The sequence below is a fragment of the Macrobrachium rosenbergii genome, chromosome 1 (assembly GCF_040412425.1).
Source record: "Macrobrachium rosenbergii isolate ZJJX-2024 chromosome 1, ASM4041242v1, whole genome shotgun sequence".
Lineage (NCBI taxonomy): Eukaryota > Metazoa > Arthropoda > Malacostraca > Decapoda > Palaemonidae > Macrobrachium > Macrobrachium rosenbergii.
This window is the reverse complement of record NC_089741.1, coordinates 60,840,964-60,864,963: the sequence shown is the minus strand read 5'-3', so window position 1 is coordinate 60,864,963 and position 24,000 is coordinate 60,840,964. Positions and strand designations below refer to the sequence as shown.

Sequence of the window (24,000 nt, the reverse complement as noted above, 5' to 3'; positions counted from 1 at the left end):
AACTTCGAGAAAACTTGTCGCTTCATGAAAAGCCTGAGCTCAGACAAATACCCCACAGAAACAGACTTAGGCAATTTTTTACTTTGTTTAAATTTTCAATCTTTGGCAAGAGGACTGTGTTGAGCTTCAGCTCTAGGGGTTCTCTTGCGAGATAATAGACCTAGCAAGGATTGGCTCTTAATTTAAAAGAATTCTTTTTTTTTTTACAACAGAACTGATTATACTACGATGGAAGGCTTTATTCTTCACTGTCTCTACTTTTCATGTAAGGGAGTTACTAGGCCTCTGGGATCCTTAAAAGCGAGTAAATTCTCAGGCATCTTGGAAACCTATTTTGGCTCTTAGCATCAGATGGAGTAAGACGAATTTTACTGACTTATTGAGAATTTATGATAATAATACACGAAAAAACAAGAAAAGGGCATAAAAATACCGACCCACCTGAAGATCCCGCTTCCTTTTGCTAAGATATGCCTAAAACGCAGATTCTCAGCCATTGCTCAGTGTCTAGGAACTGACAGCTTTCAAACATGAGTCATTCACTGCCCTGTTAGCGGAAATGGATGTACAGTATGTCGCTTTGGATTAGTGATTGACGTGTTACTACGTCATCGCCGCTGAAAACATGTTGAAAGAGACGTAATCTGTGCTAGACATTTAACTGGCATTACTGTCACAACGAGAATTGTTGCTGTAAAAAGAATTTATAGTTCACAGCATTTGCGGATGACCCTTCCTGAAAAGAACGCTACAAATAAGTTAGAGATTTTCTTAAGCATCCTCCTTCATTTGTGATTCATTACTGACTTCCCCAAAACATGACCTCTTTTCAAAGAAGGTTACATCGCTTCTTTAGGTGTGAAATCCGCTCTGCCTTTATATTCTTTTTATTTTTTATTTATTTTCTTTAATAACAATGTTTAATTGTTTAATAAATTACCTTCTCGCAAAAATAAAAATTTCTTCTCTAGTCTTTCAACTGAGTATATTGATCGCAGTAGTATAATTGCCTTATTACACAAAACTCCTTTAGCAACAAATTAAATATAGTTTTAAGCAATAAAGGTTTATTTATAATTATGAGAAACCTCATATTTAAATTATATATATATACAGTATATATAACGTGTTATTATAATTATGAAAACCTCATGTTTAAATTATATATACAGTATACTGCATATATTTAATATATATAAATGTGTATAAATATACAATAATTTATTTATATGTACATATATATATATATAAATATATATCTATACACACATACATATAAATATACATATGTATATATTATATGTTTGTGTGTGTATGTATATACATAATTTAAACATAAGGTTTTCATAATTATATTTTTTAAATGTGTTACAATTATGAAGACCTCATGTTTAAATTATATATATATATATATGTATATATATATATATATATATATATATATATATATATATACACACAAACATATATATATACATATGTATATTTATGTGTGTATAAATATAGTTTATTTCTATATATATATGTATATATATAAATAAATTATCATATATTTATACACATATATATATATATAGTAATATATAATTTAAACGAGGTTTTCATAATTATAACAACACGTTAAATATATGTATATATATATATATATATATATATATATATATATATATATATATACGTATATACAGTATGTGTGTGTATGTATATATATATAAGGAATAAAAGGTTTTATTATAATTATGAGAAACCTCATATTTAAATATATATATATATTAAAATATATATATATATATATATATATATATATATATGTATGTATGTATATATATAACTATAATAAAACCTTTATTCCTTAAAACTGTATCTGATTTGTTACTAAAGAAGTTTTGTGTAATAAGGCAATCATACTACTGCGATCAATATACTCAGTTGAAAGGCCAGAGAAGAAAGTTTTATATTTGCGAGAAGTAATTTATTAAACAATTAAAACACGTTATAATTATACACACACACACACACACACACACACACACACATATATATATATATATATATATATATAATTTCAATATGAGGTTTTCATAATTATAATAATTTTATTCCTAAAACTGTGTTCTTTTAACTTAATAACAAGACGTACGACAGACTGTTCTGTTTGCCAAAGAAAACGGGGCGCTATCGAAGTCTGAATATTTCAACGTATCTTGAACAGTAGGCTAGTAACCACCTTTATTATTTTATATATTATATATGAGGAGGTCCAAATCAATCTCGGTCACTCTTGGGATTAATTTGCACTACAGAACGCAAATTCCATGATAAACCCATTTTGTGAATAAAATGGCAGATTAAATAATGACATGATTTTACCGCCGATGCGACATGATTCAACTAGTCGGAATGCAAGATGGATTTTTTTTATTAATCGGTGGTAGTAATCTCCTTATCATTTCTCACATAAAAACTGTGACCAGATTGCCTTTCACACTTATCGTACATCCGCTCAGGTGACGGTGGAGAGTATCAGCAGCTTGTGAGTCACCAGGTTTCCCTTCATAAAATTCAATTTTTTTTATGAGACCGTGTTACTATATCTGCATTTTTAAAATTTCTTTTTCACTATGACCCTGAGCAAGAACCAAGGAAGTATAAGATTCATATATTCTCTTTCTTATTTCAATTTCCTTTTAGCCTTCAATTTCACCTCAACAGAAATAAAGTCTTCTAAGTAATTGTTGTGACCCCTGGGTTTGCGTCATCAAATGGCCTTTGCATTGTCGGAAGTGAGGAAAAGAAGACATTCCGCTGGGTCCCTCACCCAGTGACCTTTCTGCTCGTGCTGAGGAATTTTAGAATTGCCTCGGTTATAAGAGCATTGCTACAATAACTAAGCTTGTTATATACCTGTAAGAATTTTCTATCGTGCTTATACTTCCGGCATTCCTTCCATGTCGTAATCTTTTATGTCCACGGAACGATCTGTATGTGCTACGTATCCGTAGTGCAGTGACCGAGACGCCAATGCCCCTACGCCAAGCAAAACCACTACGCCCACTAAAAGTACACTGCCTGACGGCTGACTCATCTCCAGTGATGAAAATCCTGCCATTTAGAGAGAAGATGATTCAGGGAATACAGAGAGCCATAGAGTTCCGAATTCTAGAAGTAAATGCGACAAAATAGATTTCAGTATCTCATCAGATTTCTTTATTTCTGTCTTTAGTATCAAATAGTGTTTTATTGACTGTTTCTTCCTCCTTTCTTTTTCCAGAAATGTCCACATAAGTCTTAAGGAGAGGCGCCATGGCAAAAGGTCAAGGGTTATTCTAGCTAATAGCTGATCCAAATACTTTAAAGATTTCATCTCAAAGTTTTCTTCTTGTTAATATTATCACTTTTGATAATAAGAAGAAAACAATTAAGATTACAACAATTATAATAACGATAGCCATATGCAACGAAAGTCTACGAAGAAAATAAAGAGCCAATGTCAATCTCTGAAGAAAGTAAACATCTCCAAATCATGTTACAGTGTTGCAAAAATATTACAACTAAGATAAAAGATACTGGAAAAAAACAATAATAATAATAAAATAATATGGAGGGGCAGTTCCATTGCCAGGTACATGTTCCCTTTATAAAGGGCGGGGATCCCTTGCAGGACCCCTTGTGAATCTATCCGTAACACAACCGACGCTTTATTGTTATTATGAGGGCCCCTAGTGAGGTCCCTCGCCCTGTTCTCTTCCATGCCTTTCCTTATTTCCTTTCTTCCTTCTTCTCTCATTCCTTCCCTCCTCCATCCTTGGTCGATATAGTGATTACATACCATCCCCCCCCACCCCCTACTAGAGTGGCTATTCCTTCAGGCGCTCCTCTTCCCCCTCCTCCCCCCTTCCCCAAACAACCATGGTTCATTTCTCCCCCAAACCGCCCACCAGGGATCTCATGAGGCCCCCTTGATCCGGCCCCGTCAACACCTTTAACCTGTCGCTTTACTGACTTTCGAAGAGATTTATCCTACCATCTGCTCATCCCTGAGTGGCTTTTTAGTTTTCTGTAAAAGAAAACTATTGTGCCGGCTTTGTCTGTCCGTCCCCAGATCTTAAAAACTACTGAGTCTAGAGGGCTGCAAATTGGGAGGTTGATCAGCCACCCTCTAATCATCAAACATACCAAATTGCAGCCCTCTAGCCTCGGTAGTTTTGATTTTATTTAAGGTTAAAGTTAGCTATAATCGTGCGTCTGACAACGATATACAACAGGCCACCACTGGACCGTGGTTAAAGTTTCATGGGCCGCGGCTCATACATCATTACACCAAGACCACCGAAAGATAGATCTATCTTCGGTGGCCTTGATTATACGCTGTACAGAAAACTCGATTGGGCCGAAGAAACTTCGGCGCATTTTTTACTTGTTTTTTTTATTGTCCTTTCTGCTTATTTCTGCTACAGTAATTACATCTTCACTATTTTAGTTTTTTTATCACATTTTACCGAAACTTGGTTGAATATGTTCAAGTATGGTTTTAAAAACACCTAGATTAGTGTCTTAAAGTGTGGATTTCAAAACCTCACAGATGGATATTTTTAAGAATGATTTTCAAAACCACCTGACTCGATGCCTTTTAGTATGGTTTTCAGACCGTCTAGTAAATGTCTTGAAGTGTGGTTTTCAAAACCGCACGGATAAATGTGTTTAAAAATGGTTTTCAAAATCACCTAGCTGAATGGTTTTGAAAACGGTTTTTAAAATCAATCTTTCAAAACAACTCCAGATTTCACATAACAATTGTTTTCTTACTTCCCATATTCATTCGCACTGATCTGCGCACAGGCAGTCCAAGCATAAATTAGAATTTCAGGAATCATTCAATAGATATATAAGCATTAACCCTTTTCTTCTGTCACAAGTGTTATACAATTGACCTCTTGCAATGTAAGCCAAGACTCTTTTCTGTTTAATGACGGATTCTAATCTATCGAGAGACATCGTCTTAGATAAGTCACGTTAGAAATGTTCGCAGTTCCAAGAAAGTCTTACTTCTGCACATGTGTATCTCTTTACTCTTTCATCTGCATTTTACTTAACAGAGTATGAAAAGTAACGGTGCGTAACGAAAACAAGTAAAAAATGCGCCGAAGTTTCTTCGGCGCAATCGAATTTTCTGTACAGCTACGACCTCGGAACGCTCAGTTACTCCCCAGATGCGGTTGAGTGAAGATGCGTCGCACGCCTACGGAAAGCGCTGCCAGACGCACGATCCACGGCTAACCTTAACCTTAAATGAAATAAAAGCTAATGAGGCTAGAGGGTTGCAATTTGGCATGTTTGATGATTGGAGGGTGGATGATAAACATACCAATTTGCAGCCTCTAGCCTCAATAGTTTTTAAGATCTGAAGGCGGACAGTACAAGTGCGGACGGACAGACAAATAGCCATCTCAATAGTTTTCTTTTACAGAAAACTTAAAAACTGATTATAGGCTAAAAAAAAAAAATACGAAATGAGAAGAAATTATGAATAAAAAGAGACTAATGTATCTTTTCAATTATAACTCAAGCTCCTATTGTGTGTCTATTTCCTTAAATGCATTGTTCGAAAACAGTCAATCCACAACAATATAAGCCATAAAAAATACAGATAAAAATGACGTAAGCAGAAAAATTTAAGAAGCAAAATGGAAACAAACCTGAAACCACGATCCACAAAGGGTGTTTTCCACTCAAGCACCTGGTTTTGCCCGCGCCGTGTGATTCATATCCAACAATTGCGAACGCTGATCGATAAATATATGACGTCTGCGACCGTGTATGACTTTGGCAGTCACTGTCAGTGTTCCAATGTCGTTGCGTGATATACGGCGACCGTATCTGCGGTCCGACCCACGGTTCCACGTGCACGCGAATCTGCCGTAACAATACGCCCTGGAGCTACAAAGTTTGTTCTTTCACTTCTGTCCGTCAATCAGACGCCCGCTGAGGACCTGGAAAATCCATTGGTTTTCCGTGTGTTTTAGGCATTAACTCCAGTCTTTTATCTCCTTAAGGTCGTTGATAAGTCAGGTCTTTCATGCAGTGATTCTCATCTTTGTCTTCACCTATTCATAAGTTGTGTTCTTTCCTCGTTTACTCTGAAAATTTTTGCCCTCTTGCCTTCCATTTTTTTTTTCTTATTAACTGCAATAAATACGTTTTCATACTTTTAACACTAAACACGTAATACGACGTTTTCATACTTTTAACACTAAACACGTAATACGACGTTTTCATACTTTTAACACTAAACACGTAATACGACGTTTTCATACTTTTAACACTAAACACGTAATACGACGTTTTCATACTTTTAACACTAAACACGTAAACAAGTCTTGAAAACAAAATTTCCTCATTCTTCTTCCTCCTCTGTTTGCAAGGTGCAAAGACGTAAGGGGATACCTTCAGTGTCTTGCTGACGTTAGTTACTTTATAAATAGCTTGCGGAATCTAATACCCAAGAAGCTTTCGATACATTTCCTGTTAAATAAGAATCTCTCTCTCTCTCTCTCTCTCTCTCTCTCTCTCTCTCTCTCTCTCTCTCTATTTGTTTGATGCATCGTACAGTGAGCATGTAAATATATACAGATATATAAGGCTTTATTCTTGTGTGCAAGTACACCCGTGTTATACGAACGTAACTAAGGTATGTAAAGAATATTGCATCTTTTCATTGTAAAGGGTGAATATTAGATATAACGGTCATTTGCATAAGAGATTAGGACGGGATCAATTTTGTTTACTACTGAATTTTTTGTTACAGTTGACATTTACAGCATATGCCATATAGAAGTCGTCTGTTTTCATTCATATTATGTAAAGATACTTAATGGATCGTAAATAAAGTTACGTTGTTCTTAAAATTCGCTATTAATAGCTATTAATTACATATAGAAGTCGTCTGTTTTCATTCATATCATGTAAAGATACTTCACAGGATCGTAAATAAGGTTACGTTGTTCTTAAAATTCGCTATTAATGGCTATTAATTACGGTTCCCAAATAAACACACTGAAGTGCATATGTATATATATATATATATATATATATATATATATATATATATATATATATATATATATATATATATATATATATATATACCTATATGTGCGTGTTTGTGTGTTACTTGTTCACAGAATTATATTATATATATTTTTAATAGCACAGTCAACTCCTGTTTACCTATTTCCTGGCACTTCTTGGTGCCCTCAATACAAAAATAATAATGCAATTCTTATCAAACTCAAAATAATTCAAAATAATAATTATATAAAAATATATACCCTAAAATTTTGGAACAATAATAATAGTGAAAATAATGTTAATAAAGTGAACAAGAAAACTGAAAATATTGATACTAATAATTTCAGTATTAATAATGTTATAACACTAAGTATAATTATATATTTATGCTAAAAAATCACAATTTAGAAACTAAAAATAATATTGATAGGATAGAATAAAAAATTACAATAATAGCGTTAAACACATACAATAAAAAAATTGGTAGTGATATGAAAATATAAGAATTATATTAAAATACAAAACTTTAATAATAATAATAATAATAATAATAATAATAATAATAATAATAATAATTATAATTGTGTGTGTATTAATATTAATAATATTATTATTAATAATAATAATAATAATAATAATAATAATAATAATAATAATAATAATAATAACTTTTACAATGATTGAAAATATTAAAAATATATATTCAATTTATAAAAATTAAAAATCATAATAGCATTATAAATGAAACTATTACTATTATTTATAATAATGATATTTCTAATTAGAATACAGAAAATCTGAAAAAGAATATTAAAATAGTATAAACAAGGACAATATAAGTAACTAAAGTATATAACTAATAATAATAATAATGATAATAATAATAATAATAATAATAATAAAAATTTCATAATAGCAAGAGTCACTAAAGTGGATTTCTTCACCAATAATAATAATAATAATAATAATAATAATAATAATAATAATAATAATAATAATAATAATAATAATAATATAAACCTCATAATAGCAAGAGTCACTAATGTGGATTTCTTCACCAATAATAATAATAATAATAATTATAATAATAATAATAATAATAATAATAATAATAATAGGATAAAACCAGGCGAACAATTATGATAATATTTCATTTACAGAAACTAAAATATCAATAATAAAAGCATAAAATGATAAAAATGTTGAAAGCAAAATAATAATAAAAACTATATTCATAATAATGTAAAACTTGAAATAAAAATAATACAAATATAATAATAATAACGATTACAAAATACCCACAGCAGCATAAGTCTTGAAATCGAGATTGAAAAGGGGACTCGAACAGGTTCCCGAAAGCGCTTTGTATAGATTTGTTTTTATATATTTTGTACCCATACATGACTGTGGATTAGTTTCTCCAATAATAATAATAATAATAATAATAATAATAATAATAATAATAATAATACTGATATATAAAAGTCAAACATCAGTAACAACAATAATAATAATAACACAAAAATAAATCTGAAATAACAAGACCAATAATAATAATAATAATAATAATAATAATAATAATAATAATAATAATATTAGGAGAAAGACCTTCTTTAATACAGGTTTTGCTAAACAAAATGGCAGTTTCAACAGCATTTATTTTATATAGTAAACGCTCAATTCTTCTTATTCAACTGTTTTTCTTGCGCTGGAATGGTTGCAAGCAATGAAAATGAAGTGACTAAGTCCACTACCCCAACAGACACGGATAAAAGATGAAAAATCCACGCATTGCAGCCATTGCATCCAGCGATCCTGTCCTGAATGATTCCCTAACGAGGAGGCGAAACTAGTCGACATTCCACTCCTCCTCTACATTACTAAACACCGGATATGAATATCGGTCAATTGCTTTATAACCATTCCAGCACAAGAAAACAACAATTGATAAGAGAATTGAGCGTTTACTGCAGAAAATAAATGCTGCTGAAACTAAATTTTGTTTAACAAAACCTGTAATAATAATAATAATAATAATAATAATAATAATAATAATAATAATAATAATAATAATAACCTCCTAGTCTCTCTGCACACAGATATATATATGAAATACAGTGTTTTGCAAAACCTTTCAGTCCTTCTGTTTTTAGGGAGAACCTCTTACAGCGAACAGCAAAATCATCCAGTTAATCAATGAGTTGCATGACCACGGCACCTGAATAACATGGACGGTAAACCATTGGAGAACAATAATTTTTGAAAGGAATTTTCAATGAATGTCATGAATCAATATTTACAAACAATGCAGCTTTTATCTGTACGTTGAAAGATTATATATATATATATATATATATATATATATATATATATATATATATCACACATTATCACACATTACCACAGGTGAAAAATAAGAAACAGGGTGTAGGTCTGACCGGTTTCGACTTTATTTCAACCATTGACGAAGGACTGATACAGAGTGTGAAGTCACAAATATATATACTACAAGAACAGTACTGACGAACATACACAGCCGTTAGAGCTCCATATCCCCACTCAGGCCAGTGTCCGAGGTAGGGGTGGCCTTTAAAACTCATTTGGCTAAAAATCACAATAGACTCTCAGGGGACATTGCTGATAAACAGACCATACCCCACCTCAGATCCACACCTGACAGGTGTCATGGAGGCCAGGTTTGGAAACTCATTAACATTACTACCCTCGTACTGTGTTTACAAATATGATAATCCTATTTTCATATATCTCTACTGCCTACCTTAAAGTTTAAACAATTTACAAATTTCTTTTGATATTAAAAGGATCAAGTTTATACATCCCTTGACTGATATTCATATTATGGTTGTAACTTTCTTTTATGAAGCTAGATTCAATGATGTTCCTTTCCAGTGCATTATTAGAATATACAATCCTTTTGCCCCTTCCCAGTTGATAGCATGATTGTTCTCACTAACATGTACAAATATACCACTGTTCCCTTGTGCATATCTCACACATTTTCTTATGTTGTTCAATTCTTTTCAGTGCTTTCCCGGTTTGGCCAATATAAAAGTTGTCACAAGACTTACACGGAATTTTATATACACACCCTTTAATATTGTCTGGGGAGTTCTTGATAAGTACATTTTCATTGTTGTATTGTTCTTAAATGCGACATTAACACCAAAATTCTTAAGAAGATGAGGATATCTTTCATACTATTATTATAAGGCCAGAACAAGCAAATTTTTTGTGTTTGTAAAGGTTCTTTCTGGTTTTGATACATAGTCTTTTTGCCGCTTCAAATGCACTGTTTAATACACTATCAGGATATTTCAATTTTTGCCTGCATTCCAAATCTTATCTATTTCATCATCAATATATTCAGAATACATACCCGTAATGCTCTTAAAAACATAGATAAAAACACTGACTTTAACCTTATTGCTTTGTCCAGAATAGAAAATGCACATAGGAAGAAATATTAGTGGGTTTTTCTATACACACTATATTTAAACCCTACTATTTCTTCGTATGAGGACATCCAGAAACAGTAGCACCATCATTTTCCATTTCCATCGTGAATTTAATTGATGGTACTAATTGATTTAACTTAGCAAAAAGTTTTTACATCTTGGTTCCCTGGCCATACACAAATTATGTCGTCAACATACCTAAACCATGTTACATTACGTGGGATTATGTTGTTTAATATCTTCTTTTCAAAAAATTCCATATATAAATTACTTAACACTGGGGATAGAGGTTTCCCATTGCCATACCAAAATTTTTGTGGTAAAATTTACCATTAAATTCAAATTTACAATCTTTTACACATAATTTAATCAGTTCAATTAAAGTACTTTTAGAAAATGGGATATCCAGCTGTGTGTTCTCTAACAATTCAGATAAAACGCCATCAGATCATCTATTGGCACCTTTGTGAATAGTGATACAACATCAAAACTTACAAGCCTGGATTCACTATTAATCTCTACACTATTTAGTTTTATTTATCAGGTCCACATTATTCTTGATATTTGCATTTGAGATGGTACCTACTAATGGGTTGAGAATATCTACTAAGTACTTCGCTAAGCATATGATGCGGAACCAACTGAACTGATAATTGGCCTGGCAGGAAAGTTTGCTTTGAAGTTTTTATGTACCATACATGTATGGTAGCGATGGAGAAGGTCACACGCTTCTTTATAAGGCTTTCATTACCTTTAACAGGTTTTCACTTTCTTATTAAACCACTATTCACATTGTCTATCGGGTTCTTATTTAATTCTTTATATGTGTTATCATCACCTAAAAGATTTTGCATTTTCTATATATATTCACTTTTATTTAAAATTACAAGGGCGCCTGATTTATCTGCTTTTGTCATGTGTATATTTTATCTTTTTCAGTTCATTAATAGCAACCATAAATCTTTTGAGGACGTTTGGGGTGTCTGATTTATTCATACTTCATAAATCACTCCCTTAACCATGTTCACTTCTTCATTCGTTAAATCACTATATTTTCCAAATTACACAGTCCTTTAGTTATTTCCCCTGTTCCTTCCGCCAGGAATAAAGCAAAGTTTAAACAACAGCCTAAAAAGCATTGTTACATTTCTATCCAGCTGTTTGTTTGATAAGTTGACGACATTCGCATGATTGGCGTTGTTGGTCAGGGCTTCTTTCAATCAACAGTTTCATTTTGTTATCGTGTTTCGTTTCAGTTTCCGATACTTGATTCCTCATCTTCACATGACAATATTCACGGAGAATCTCAATCTGGTGGTATTGAGAGAAGCTGAAATGTCGTCTTTTCCTCGTGAGATCTTCAAAATTCTTTTTGGTTTCAATGTTTGATGTTGATATGTTTTCCAATATGGCGTTGTATTTCACCGAAGGTTTGTCTTCTAATTTCAGCAAGGAATTGGTTATGACGATCTTGGTATCCTTGTTCATCCCGACATTCACGTAAAAACCGCAGGTGTTCCTTGTTAGTATGAGCTTGAGTGAGGCGTCAGCAGGATTCTCTGACGGCATATTCAAGATGGGGAAAAAGAACACAGAAAGATCGGAAGGAGCGCGTGGTATCCATTGATGATTATTATCACTTTTGTACGTGATTCATTTATCACATTACCACAGGTGAAAAATAAGAAACGGGGTGTAGGTCTGACCGGTTTTCGACTTTATTTCAAGCCATTGACGAAGGACTGATACAGAGTGTGAAGTCACAAAATATATATACTACAGAACAGTACTGACGAACATACACAACCGTTAGAGGCTCCATATCCTCACTCAGGCCGGTGTCGAGGTAGGGGTGGCCTTTAAAACTCATTTGGCTAAAAATCACAATAGACTCTCAGGGGACATTGCTGATAAACAGACCATACCCACCTCAGATCCACACCCTGACAGGTGTCATGGAGGCAGGTTTGGAAACTCATTAACATTACTACCCTCGTACTGTGTTTACAAATATGATAATCCTATTTTCATATATCTCTACTGCTACCTTAAAGTTTTAAACAATTTACAAATTTCTTTTTTGATATTAAAGGATCAAGTTTATACATCCCTTCAGCTGATATTCATATTATGGTTTGTAACTTTCTTTTATGAAGCTAGATTCAATGATGTTCCTTTCAGTGCATTATTAGAATATACAATCCTTTTTGCCCCTTCCCAGTTGATAGCATGATTGTTCTCACTAACATGTACAAAATATACCACTGTTCCCATGTGCATATCTCACATTTCTTATGTTGTTCAATTCTTTTTTCCAGTGCTTTCCCGGTTTGGCCAATATAAAAGTTGTCACAAGACTTACACGATTTTTATATACACACCCTTTAATATTGTCTGGGGTTCTTGATAAGTACATTTTCATTGTTGTATTGTTCTTAAATGCGACATTAACACCAAAATTCTTAAGAAGATGAGGATATCTTTCATACTATTATTATAAGGCAGAACAAGCAAATTTTTTTGTGTTGTAAGGTTCTTTCTGGTTTTGATACATAGTCTTTTTGCCGCTTCAAATGCACTGTTTAATACACTATCAGGATATTTCAATTTTTGCCTGCATTCCTAATCTTATCTATTTCATCATCAATATATTCAGGGCTACATACCCGTAATGCTCTTAAAAACATAGATGAAAACACTGACTTTTAACCTTATTGCTTTTTAAATACCAGGAAGAAATATTAGTGGGTTTTCTATACACACTATATTTAAACCCACTACTATTTCTTCGTATGAGGACATCCAGAAATAGCACCCATCATTTTCCATTTCCATCGTGAATTTAATTGATGGTTTTTCTATAGCAAAAATCTTGGTTCCTGGCCATAACAAATTATGTCCAACTAAACTATTTCTTCGTATGATGTTGACATCTTCTTTTCAAAATTCCATATATAAGTTATAACACTGGGGATGAGGGTTTCCCATTGCCATGCCAAAATTTTCCATTTCCATTCAAATTTGCAATCTTAATTGATGGTACTGAGTGAATTTAACAATGTCAATTTACTCAGCAAAAAAGTTTTTACATCTTGGTTCCCTGGCCATGTAAAATTATGTCAAATCAACATACCTGTGACCATGTTGATGGCATTACGTGGGATCGTATATCAACTGATAATTAGCAAAAAGTTTGCTTTTGTGAGTTTTATTCTAATAATGTATGGTGGATGGAGAGGTCACACAACTTGAATATAAGGCTTTCGTTACCTTTTAACAGGTTTTCACTTTCTTATTGAACTACCACTATTCACATTGTCTATCAGGTTCTTATTTAATTCTTTATATGTTTAATCACCAAAAGATTTGCATTTTTCTATATATTCACTTTTAAACTTTAAGGGCGCCTGATTTATCTGCTTTTGTCATGTGTATATTTTTATCTTTTTCAGTTCATTAATAGCAACCAAAATAGGATTTGTGGTGTCTGATTTTCATACTTTGTAAACACTCCCTTAACCATGTTCAGCTTCATTGTTAAATCACTTTTCAAATTCACCTTTAGTTACACTGTTCTGTCAGGTGTAAAGGATTTGAGGTAGCCTAAGGCACTAGTTACATTTTATCCAGCTGTTTGTTTGATAAGTTGACGACACATTCATGATTGGCGTTGTTGGTGATTTTTCAGTTCATTTTAATATCGTGTTTAAAGTTTCGATACACTTGACCTCCTACCTCGACACCGGCTCTGAGTGAGGTGGTATTGAGCCTCAAAATGTTGTCTTTTTCTCGTCAGATCTTCAAAGTTCTTTTTGGTTTCCAATGTTTTGATGTTGACTTTTTCCAATATGGCACTTGTATTTCACCGAAGGGTTCGTCAATGGCTTGAAATGGTTATGAACGATCTTGGTATCACTTGTTCGGACCTTCACGGTGTTCTTGTTGGTATGAGCTGTGAGTGGGGTGTGATGTTCTCTGACAGCATACAAGATGGGATAATAATCAGAAATGGATACCACGCGCTATCCATTGATGATTAGTATCTTTTGTACGTGATTCATTTATCACCATCTTGGAATAATGCCGTCAGAGTGTAGGTCCTGACCGGTTTCGACTTTATTTCAAGCCATTGACCAAGGACTGAACACAGAGTGTGAGAAGTTTATGGAAAGTCTTATTTTCACCTTCTAATATAAGGCACATTCATTACCTTTAACAGGTTTTCACTTTCTTATTATAAACCACTATTCACATTTGCTCTATCAAGGGTTCTTATTAGTAATTCTTTACCCATAGTATCATTAAATAAATATCCATGGGTGGAAATTTAAATGCATTTTTCTAAATATTCACTTTTATTTAAAATTATTAGAGACATGTCAGGATTAGTGAAATAACCTGATTTATTAACTGACTATTTGCAGAATATGTGAATATATAGAACTTTTATCAAAGAAAATTAACCTGACTGTTCATTAAGTGGCGTCGCACTTGTGTCATCTGTGATAAATCTTTTGGGGAAAAAAGTGGTGTTTATTTTTAGAAATGGCGGAACTTGCATAAATCACTTTTTCAAAATATCTTCAAATGGTTTTCTTCATCACTAGAAGGCATTTTCACTAGTTTTCCCGTTCATTCGGTTAAATCGATAACGGAGCTATTAATTTGATGAAATTACATAGCTACAAGTCATCTTTACTGTTTCCATTCTCATGAATCCCGAGACAGAAGACACGTTCTCGATTAACGACAGAAACTTGATAATTTGATCGAGAAATCGCCACAAGATCTCTAAACGTTGCGGTGGGAAGAATGAGGTTATGTTGTTATTAAAATATTGAAAAAAGTTTCAAAATCATAACTGGAGCAAAAATGCACAATAAACATCTGGGCCGTTGTCATTTTAAATTATATTTTCCAATATAAGAAAACGTATAAAATTCTTTCTGTAATGTTAACACATATAAAGAATTAAATAAAATGCCGATAATACAAAACTGAATAGTTGACTTTTGATGGGAAAGTGAAAAAACCTCGTCAAAACATTCACAAGCCTTATAAAGAAGTTGTGTTTCCTCTGTATTCCTAGGTGTATGGGTACTTTTATCCGGCTACGCTGAAGAGTCTGGGCCAATTATTTCAGTTGGTTCGAGAGTGGAATGTGAACTCTTATCATGCTTACAGTGTGACCTGCATTAGTAAAGTACCATCTCAAATGCAAATATGAAGGGAAAAATGTGGACCTCATTGGTTCTTGGTGTTTTGTCTCTCTCTCTCTCTCTCTCTCTCTCTCTCTCTTTCTGATCTCCCTCTCTCTCTCTCTCTCTCTCTGTAATAGATCTCTCAGGTATCTTTTATCTCAAAAATGTTTGCAAAACACAGCTGTCATTGTCCCATTTTTCTAAAGTTGCTTTGATTGAACTTGTTTTTCATACAGAAATTCACCTTTAAAAGATTGTAAATTTCGTTTTCGATAATATCCCTTTACCAAATTTTGTATGGCAATGCATTACACCTCTTTATCATCCCAATGCATTAAGTTATCATTGCGTATGGAATTTTTGCCTTTGGCATTTAAACAAGTCATCCCACGCTTTTATTATTTTATTATTTATTCATAATTTCTTGTCTATGAGAACCATCTAAAAAACTTTTTGATAAGTTAAATCAGTGTATATCACATAAAGTCACGATGAAATTCACCATCTATAGGATGGTATTTTTCTGATGACTCTTCAATGAATAAAATAGTAGTGGTTTAAATATATTTATCTAAAACTCACTTATATTTCTTCCATTCGCATTTATTCTGGACAAAGCAATAAGGTTAAAAGTCAGCTTTTTCATCTATATTTTTCAAAATACCAACGGAACTATGTAGCGTTTTTGACTGTTGTGGCTTTAGGAACAAAAAAATTGAAATTTTGATAATTGTATTAAACAGTGCATTTGAAATTAAAAAAGACTGTTTTTTTAGCATCAAAAGAACCAACACAGAAAATTTGGACATTGTTCTGCCTTATAATAATAGTATGAAAGATATGCCAATCTTCTTAAGAATTTTGCAAATCATGTCAAGCAGTAAGACAATACATCAATGAAAAATGTATTTTGGCTCGACAATATTAAAGTGTGCTGATTAATTGCGTGTAATCTTGTACACGCGGCTGACCTGCTGCCGTGAAAGGAAAGACTGGAAAAAGCAAGTCAACTAAACCACTGGTCCTTTATGTAAAAATAGGCGTGGTTGTCTTTTATAGGAAAATTTCGGAACTTTAGAAGAAGGATCTGGATCTTGTACGTTATATTTTCCAGCAACAACTGCAATTGGTCTTTCGTATTAAGTTACGAGGATATGAGGCATGAAAAAAATTCCTTACTATCGGAAGAGTGAGGAAGGAAGGGTTACCCAAATTTTCAGAAGTCCAAAAGGATAAATTGTAGTATTTACGGGTGTCTAATAGTAGATGAAGGAAAAAGTAACGAAGTCTTGACTGAAAATTAAGTTGTGTTTCGCGCGCATAGATAAGCATAATGCTAAATGGAGCCCAGTCAGCTCCATGGAAGCGTTATTTCTACAGATGTGCTTTCGAAGTGCTTTGTTAAGTAGGAACCAGAAGCAAAAAAATGAGTGATATTAATTATGAGAGACGAAAATAGGCTAAAAAAACACTAGAAGAGAAAACTAAAGGAATTTCGAAAACAGGTATGTAGACATCAAGCTTGATATCTACATACATGTTTTCGAAACGATTTATTAAGTAGTACACTAAAATTAAGCAATATTAGTTATGAGAGACAAGAATAAGATAAAAAAAAAATAAAACACTCCGCTGTTATCCATTCACAGGGAGAAACACTAAAAATAGAGATAACAAAAAATGTACAATTCTCTGCATATACACGAAAAAAAAAAAACAGAAATTCCTAAAAATCCCGGCTTCAAACTGGATGGTATCACTAATGGGTATTTATTACAGAAAAGTTTCAAGCTTTCTTGGACAAACAAAGACATTATCAAAAAAATACGATGTAGTTTGTCCAAAGAAAATATAAAATTTCTGAATAAATTGTGTCTTACACCAAGGCGTTTTGAATGAGAAAATTTTGCTTTCACTAATGCGGGCAATTGTGTATGTGATAAAAGTTAATATATATATATATATCTCTCTCTCTCTATATATATATAATATCTCATATATTATGATTCTATTGCTTTTTGATAGTTGTATAGAAAATATATACACTGCACACACACACACACACACACACATATATATATATATATATATATGTGTGTGTGTGTGTAATATGTCAGCTAATGTGCGTCTTTTGTGTGTATGTGTGTGCTACATACCTAAAAGTTACGTTTAACATTTGAAATTGTTAAAAAACCTTGAATTCTATTGCAAAAACAATTACAATATCCTCTAAAAAGAAACGACAATAAGAAGCAAAACAAAACATGAACATGATATAGTTGATGAACTTACAAAAATATAAAAGAAATAAAATTTATGACTGTATCATAATTATACTGTACATTGGACTTTCTATGGGTGGGTCTGAGTCACTAAATTTAACCCTATAGCCGAGGTCGATTTCGTCATTCACTGGGCCAAGGTTCGATTCCTGAGCAAAGCAGAGAGCGTTTGGCGCTTTCCTTTAAATCATTGTGAGCCTCTTGATCTATGCAATGAATTATGTACCTGCCATTAGACGGTTATGGTGAATCACAGGCGTTGGCCTGGCAGCCTCATCTCAGAAAAAAGGAAACGTAGCACCTTTTGAATTCAACCTCATTAAGGAATTGTATTATTGTGTGTGTATTATTATTATTATTATTATTATTATTATTATTATTATTATTATCACATGTAGAACATGGAGTCACATCTCTAGAATTGCTTTTAAATACGTGAATACTGGAGCAAGGCAAAATTTGAGAAGATGGACAGCCAGACGGGTAGCGCCCAAAGAAAACTGTTGAAACGTTAGGACAATGGGCAATGTAGTTGGGGACGAAGGGACACTAAAAAAAAATTTACACCGTCTACAGTGGTCCATGCAAGAGTCACTAAGCTTCAAAAGTCAGATTTCGCCTTTGGTTATTCCCGGCCATTTACTGATTTATTACTTCTGATATAAAACTATTTTTGTGTGTGTGTGTGTGTGTGAAAAATTCCCCCCTGAAAAGTATATTGACGCTGTTGGTCATATTTACCTTGGACGCGAGGTCACTAAGGATTTTGGTGCAGGGGTGGTGTTTAGTGGACGATTAAAAGATTCAGGGGGTTAAATGGATTCCACTTCTTTCTTGTGGTTTACTATGTCCAGATACTAAAGGGCTTATTAGCTTCAACACTTAATAGTAGGTGCCTTAGTGAATAATTGATTACACTACACACACACACACACACACACACACACACATATATATATATATATATATATATATATATATATATATATATAGAACCTTACCACAAAAGACTTCCAGCAGCAAACTGTGCCTTCGTGAAGCCAGTCCCCAGTGACCCAAACGGCTTCTCCTCGAAAGTTATGTGGAGTCAGCCACTGAGGTCTCCAGTTAATAAGTGTCACGCTAAGTCTGAGGAGGTTGATAGCAACTCAGAGCCGGCTCGAAGGAGGAAAACCCATTGGCACGCGACGCCATCAAGAATAATAATGCTCGTTTCGGTCCTCGTCCCGAGGAGGTACAAAGGAGGGCAGTGTTTCTGGAGCTCATTAAATGGTTTCGCCTTTGCCTCGAGGAAATCAATATGGCGTAAGAACGAAGCACAGCAACAAGTTGCTTCCAATGCTTCCATGCTTCGTAATTGGATGTTACTTCACTTTGGTTTGTAAGTGTGCATGTATGACTTGTAATTGGGAAAGAGAGGAATGCTTCTCTGGTTGTGGAGCGTGTTCGAGGTTTCGTGACCTAAAGTAATAACGCAAATTTTGTTATAAAAGTGTATATGTACACCTGTGCTTGTCTCAAGCCCCGGGTGGAGAGGTTAATTAGGTTAATGACCCAAAAAATCTTTAGTAAGTTCCGGTTGTTTGGTGATAGCAAAAGTGGGCCACAACGAGAACCAAAACCCTACAGAGTAAAGAAATAAGCATGTAGGTCAAAATACCAACACATATTCATAACAAATAAATGAAATGAGTCAGCAAATTACACGCAAATTCAAGGGAACAAATACTGTACAGACGAGAGACCCCGGCCCTTCGTCCTCGCTCTAAGTGTTTAGTTAACAAACAAAAGCCGGGACAACAACACCACTAACAACCCTCACCCGCTAACAAAGGAAGGAAAAGCAAAGGTCATACAAATACAGATAAAACGCCTACCCACACAACACAACACTGTCAAACGGACTTCCGCTATGGAGCACTGCTGTGAAATTTAGCACTTATGTAACTGGACAGTAGAGAATATGAAACTGAGAAATAAAAACAGGTAACTACGATGTAACAGGAAGCTATGAACGTTTAAAAATGAGGTCTGAAAACAATTAATATTAAAAATTACCCACCAAAAAATGGAGTAAAAAGGTAATAATTAAGTCCATACTGACTGGACGTAAAGTGACAGGTAAAGGTAAACGCAAACGAATTTCAGGAACTGAAGCAGATCATGAAATAAATGCAACTGGCAGATAGATATGGGGGTGAAGAACCACGAAGAAATGCGAGCTGAAAGAGAACAAAAGAAAAATATCTGACTGACAGGAGCAAATACAATTAAACTTCAATTATGGCACATAAACAAAATAAGAACGGACTGACTAAAAATTGTTTACTGACCGAAGTAATGATACAAGGAAATAATAAACCAAAAGAATAGAAAAAAACATGAAGATGTTGAAAGAGAGAGAGAGGGGGGAAATGTCTACTTTGTTCTGAGAGCCATGGATGATTGAAAAGCAAAGCACGAATTAAATGCCCTTAGTCAAAAGAAAAATCGCACGCTCCAAAAGTCACAAAGAAACTCACATGTTCCAAAACCAACCAGAGATTCACGAGTCTCCAAAGACGGAAGAAGTTGAAAAAATTTGTATGAACGACTGGTGAACAGACAACATGCAAGCAATTGACTGGCAGCAGAAAGCTGCAATGAAACGCAAGCGTACGATAAGATAAATCAAGATAAAGAGATACGACAGCTAACTCGTGAAACAAAGGCAGAGAACTTTGTGAACCACTGAGTCTGAAAGCATGACACTATGAAGTTGCCAATACGACTCATTGGAAAATATTTCAGTTAAATATGTTTGGGGAAAAATTGAAGAAAATTGTAACAAAAAAATTCTTGTGTTCAACATTTTAATTGTTGAAATAATGTAAATGTTGTAATTTTGTTAATTTTAAATAAAAGTTAAAAAAAAAGTTACTTATAAGGCAAGACAGAATATTTCTTTTAAACTATTTGCTTTTATGAGGCAAGAATACTCTGAATTCTGTAGATGCACAAGAGGACAGCTGGTCCGCTGGTATAGTGGTTAGCGTCGTGGAATGCCACTCAGATGCCGCAGGTTCGCGTCTCCCCAAGGCGATGAAAAATCACTGCCTCTGTATCATGATCAGTTACTGCTGCAGTGTGGGGTCTGCAGTGGGAGGTTGAAACCAACATTCTTTAAAAGCTTGAATTTCAAGTCAGTGGCCCCTGTGTCCTTGTTCCAAGTGATTAGGTTTTATCTACTGAAATAATAATAATAATAATAATAGAAAAGAACTGTCCCGTCGCCGTTTCATAGCACATGCCAGATTTTGGAGACCTTCTTTAAGACATTCTTGGCGACAGAACTCTTCCAAAATTAAATCAGATAACCATAATGTCAATACGCACACCATGCATGTTTTATTCCCTACTAAAACGTATGTTAAAATAAATTTCACGTTAGGATTATACTGTATTAGGAAAATGTTTATGAATTTGATGTAACACCTATCAAGTCTTGAGTATTTTGCGTCACTTCCAGAAACACTAATATTTTATTTTACTCCTAAGTATACCTTAGTTTAAACAGACCACTGAGCTGATTAACAGCTCTCCTACGGCTGGCCCGAAGGACTAGATTCATTTTACGTGGCTAAGAACCAACTGGTTATCTAGCAACGAGACCTACAGCTTATTGTGGAATCCGAACCAAATTATGCCGAGAAATGTGAATTTGTATCACCAGAAATAAATTCCTCTTATTCTTCATTGGCCGGTCGGAGATTCGAACTCGCAGCCAGCAGAGTGCTAGCTGAGAATGGAACCCACTCGCCCAACGAGGAACTTAAAAAGAGTGAATGTGTTAGGTAATGAAAAACTATTTCGACAAAGGCATTCAGTTTTATCTTATGAGATATTTAACACCAGTATCTGCAACTTAAAAACTTCTATTTGATTCAACGGCTCTTGGACTACTCTCTGCATATAAACGACGCTAAATAACTTTGTAATAAAAAAAAGACTCGAAATCATTAAAACGCATTGATAAATTAAAAACCACATTAAAAGAAGCATGTGCCATTCACAATGATGAAATCACAAGTAATTTACTCATAACAATGGTGAGTTGTACAGCAAAGTAAAGGTGAAAAGTAATGGCAATCTCGTGACGCCAATTCACCCTGCCAATAAATCGATGAATCGAAGGGGCTCTGTCACCGCTAATAAAAAGCAAACATTTACAGTTTAGAAATAGTTCACTTCTGAAGCCATGAAAGAGCATACAACATGAAAAGCATCATGTCACTTAAACGGACAGGCGGTCGAAGGCGAACACCTCTATCCTGAATAAATATAAAGAAGAAGAAGAAGGAAAAGTGAGGAAGAAGGGCGAAGCTTCATCACAAAGGGAATAGACTTGACTTTTAACAGGTGAAGGGTTTATGAGGGCCAGGAAAAACAGAAGCAGCAACATAATTACAAAGTTTGCTGTTATTAGGAATGGAATGGAATGACATGTGAAATTTAGGCCTTCGAGTCTCCGGCAGGCTGATGAAGTGTTAGAGGAATTTATTTCTGGTGACAGAAATTCGTTTCTCGCTATAATGTGGTTCTGATTCCACAATAAGCTGTAGGTTCCGTTGCTAAGTAACCAATTGGTTCTTAGCCACGTAAAATAAGTCTAATCCTTCGGGCCAGCCCTAGGAGAGCTGTTAATCAGCTCAGTGGTCTGGTAAAACTAAGGTATACTTAACTTAGGCCAAAGCCTAAGCGCTGGTACCTACGAGGTCATTCAGCGCTGAAAGGGAAATTGAGAGTGAAAGGTTTGAAAGGAGTAACAGGAAGAAACACCCGCAGCTGCACTATGAAACAGTTGTTAGGAGAGGGTGGAAGGTAAGATGAAAGAAAGAGAATATGAACGGAGGTACAGTAAAAGGAATGAAAGGTGTGGCAGCTAGGGGCCAAAGGGACGCTACAAAGAACCTAAGTAATGCCCACAGTGCACTGACGGCACTACCTTCCTACGGTGCTCTTACCAGTGATGCAAATCTATGTCGTAATGGAAAATTGCGAAATTACAATAAATCGAGTCGTTATAATTTTCGGTTTTCTTATTTTTCCATATTGACAGAAATCTGTTGCACCGAAGTTTTGGTCACTTATTACAAAGTGTTTTTTGCTTATATAAAAACACAGCTCATACATCATGTAGATAATGAAAAAGGTTCTTCAGTGAAGCAACATTCCAAGTGAATGACTTCTTGAAAGAAAAAAAACAAGAAACAGTCTAGATATAAAGTGTAAACCAGAGGAGCAATAAACCTTACATATATCGTTCATATTGTACCTCCCAACCCCTTTCCAAATTTCTTTTTTTTTTTTATATATTTTTTGACTTGGACGAAATAGGTATATTAGGAGGGCCGTCCCAAGGCCTCGGCTTTTCCAAAATTAAAAAAAGAAAATATTTAGAACCCTTTGTATCCAAGTCCAATGTTCACCTGCGAGACTCTTTATCAGTAACTTGGATTTACATGTGAAAATAAGAAATAAAACTTTAACATAACCTCACAATACGTCCTATGCATTAATTTCTACTGTTTTACATGCCGAACATACTGTAATCATCAGGGCTGCCACTGTTCCTTTGTACTGAAATATATATGCCTTTTTTTGTAATTATTTTGGGATACGGGAATTTAATTGTAATCTTGATTACGACAACTTTTGAAGGCAGAATGACTAGGCTTTGACAGTTGTCAATAAAACGTCACGAGGCAGTCGTTAATTGGACGATGCCTTGAATAGAGAAGGTCACGCAGGACTTTTGATACGTGTGTGCCCGCAGTTACCATCACGCCTTTAATATTCATGTCGAAGAGAAATTAAAGTTTATGATAAATGATAGCAAACAGTCGCTGAAGCAAAAGTTAATTTCTTAGAAAATAGTATCGACGTACTCATGACTAATAGCTGCTATACTGTCATGCGTCCAACTTGATATTC

The 24,000-nt window shown here is 34.0% G+C and overlaps 1 protein-coding gene across 3 annotated transcripts in view; it reads right to left on the bottom strand.

Annotated features, from left to right (window-relative positions):
* The window catches only part of LOC136839004 (uncharacterized), a 146,439-nt gene that overhangs the window by 40,131 nt on the left and 82,308 nt on the right, over window positions 1-24,000 (bottom strand). Inside the window, exon 1 of one of the 3 annotated variants that reach the window (XM_067104686.1) lies at window positions 20,550-20,649. The exons of 1 other annotated variant lie outside the window; for it this stretch is intronic. The gene's annotated coding sequence lies outside the window, so the exon portion shown is untranslated. Of the gene's footprint in view, window positions 1-5,696; window positions 5,815-20,549; window positions 20,650-24,000 lie in introns of those variants that run through there. One more of the 3 variants, XM_067104691.1, reaches the window with a different exon arrangement.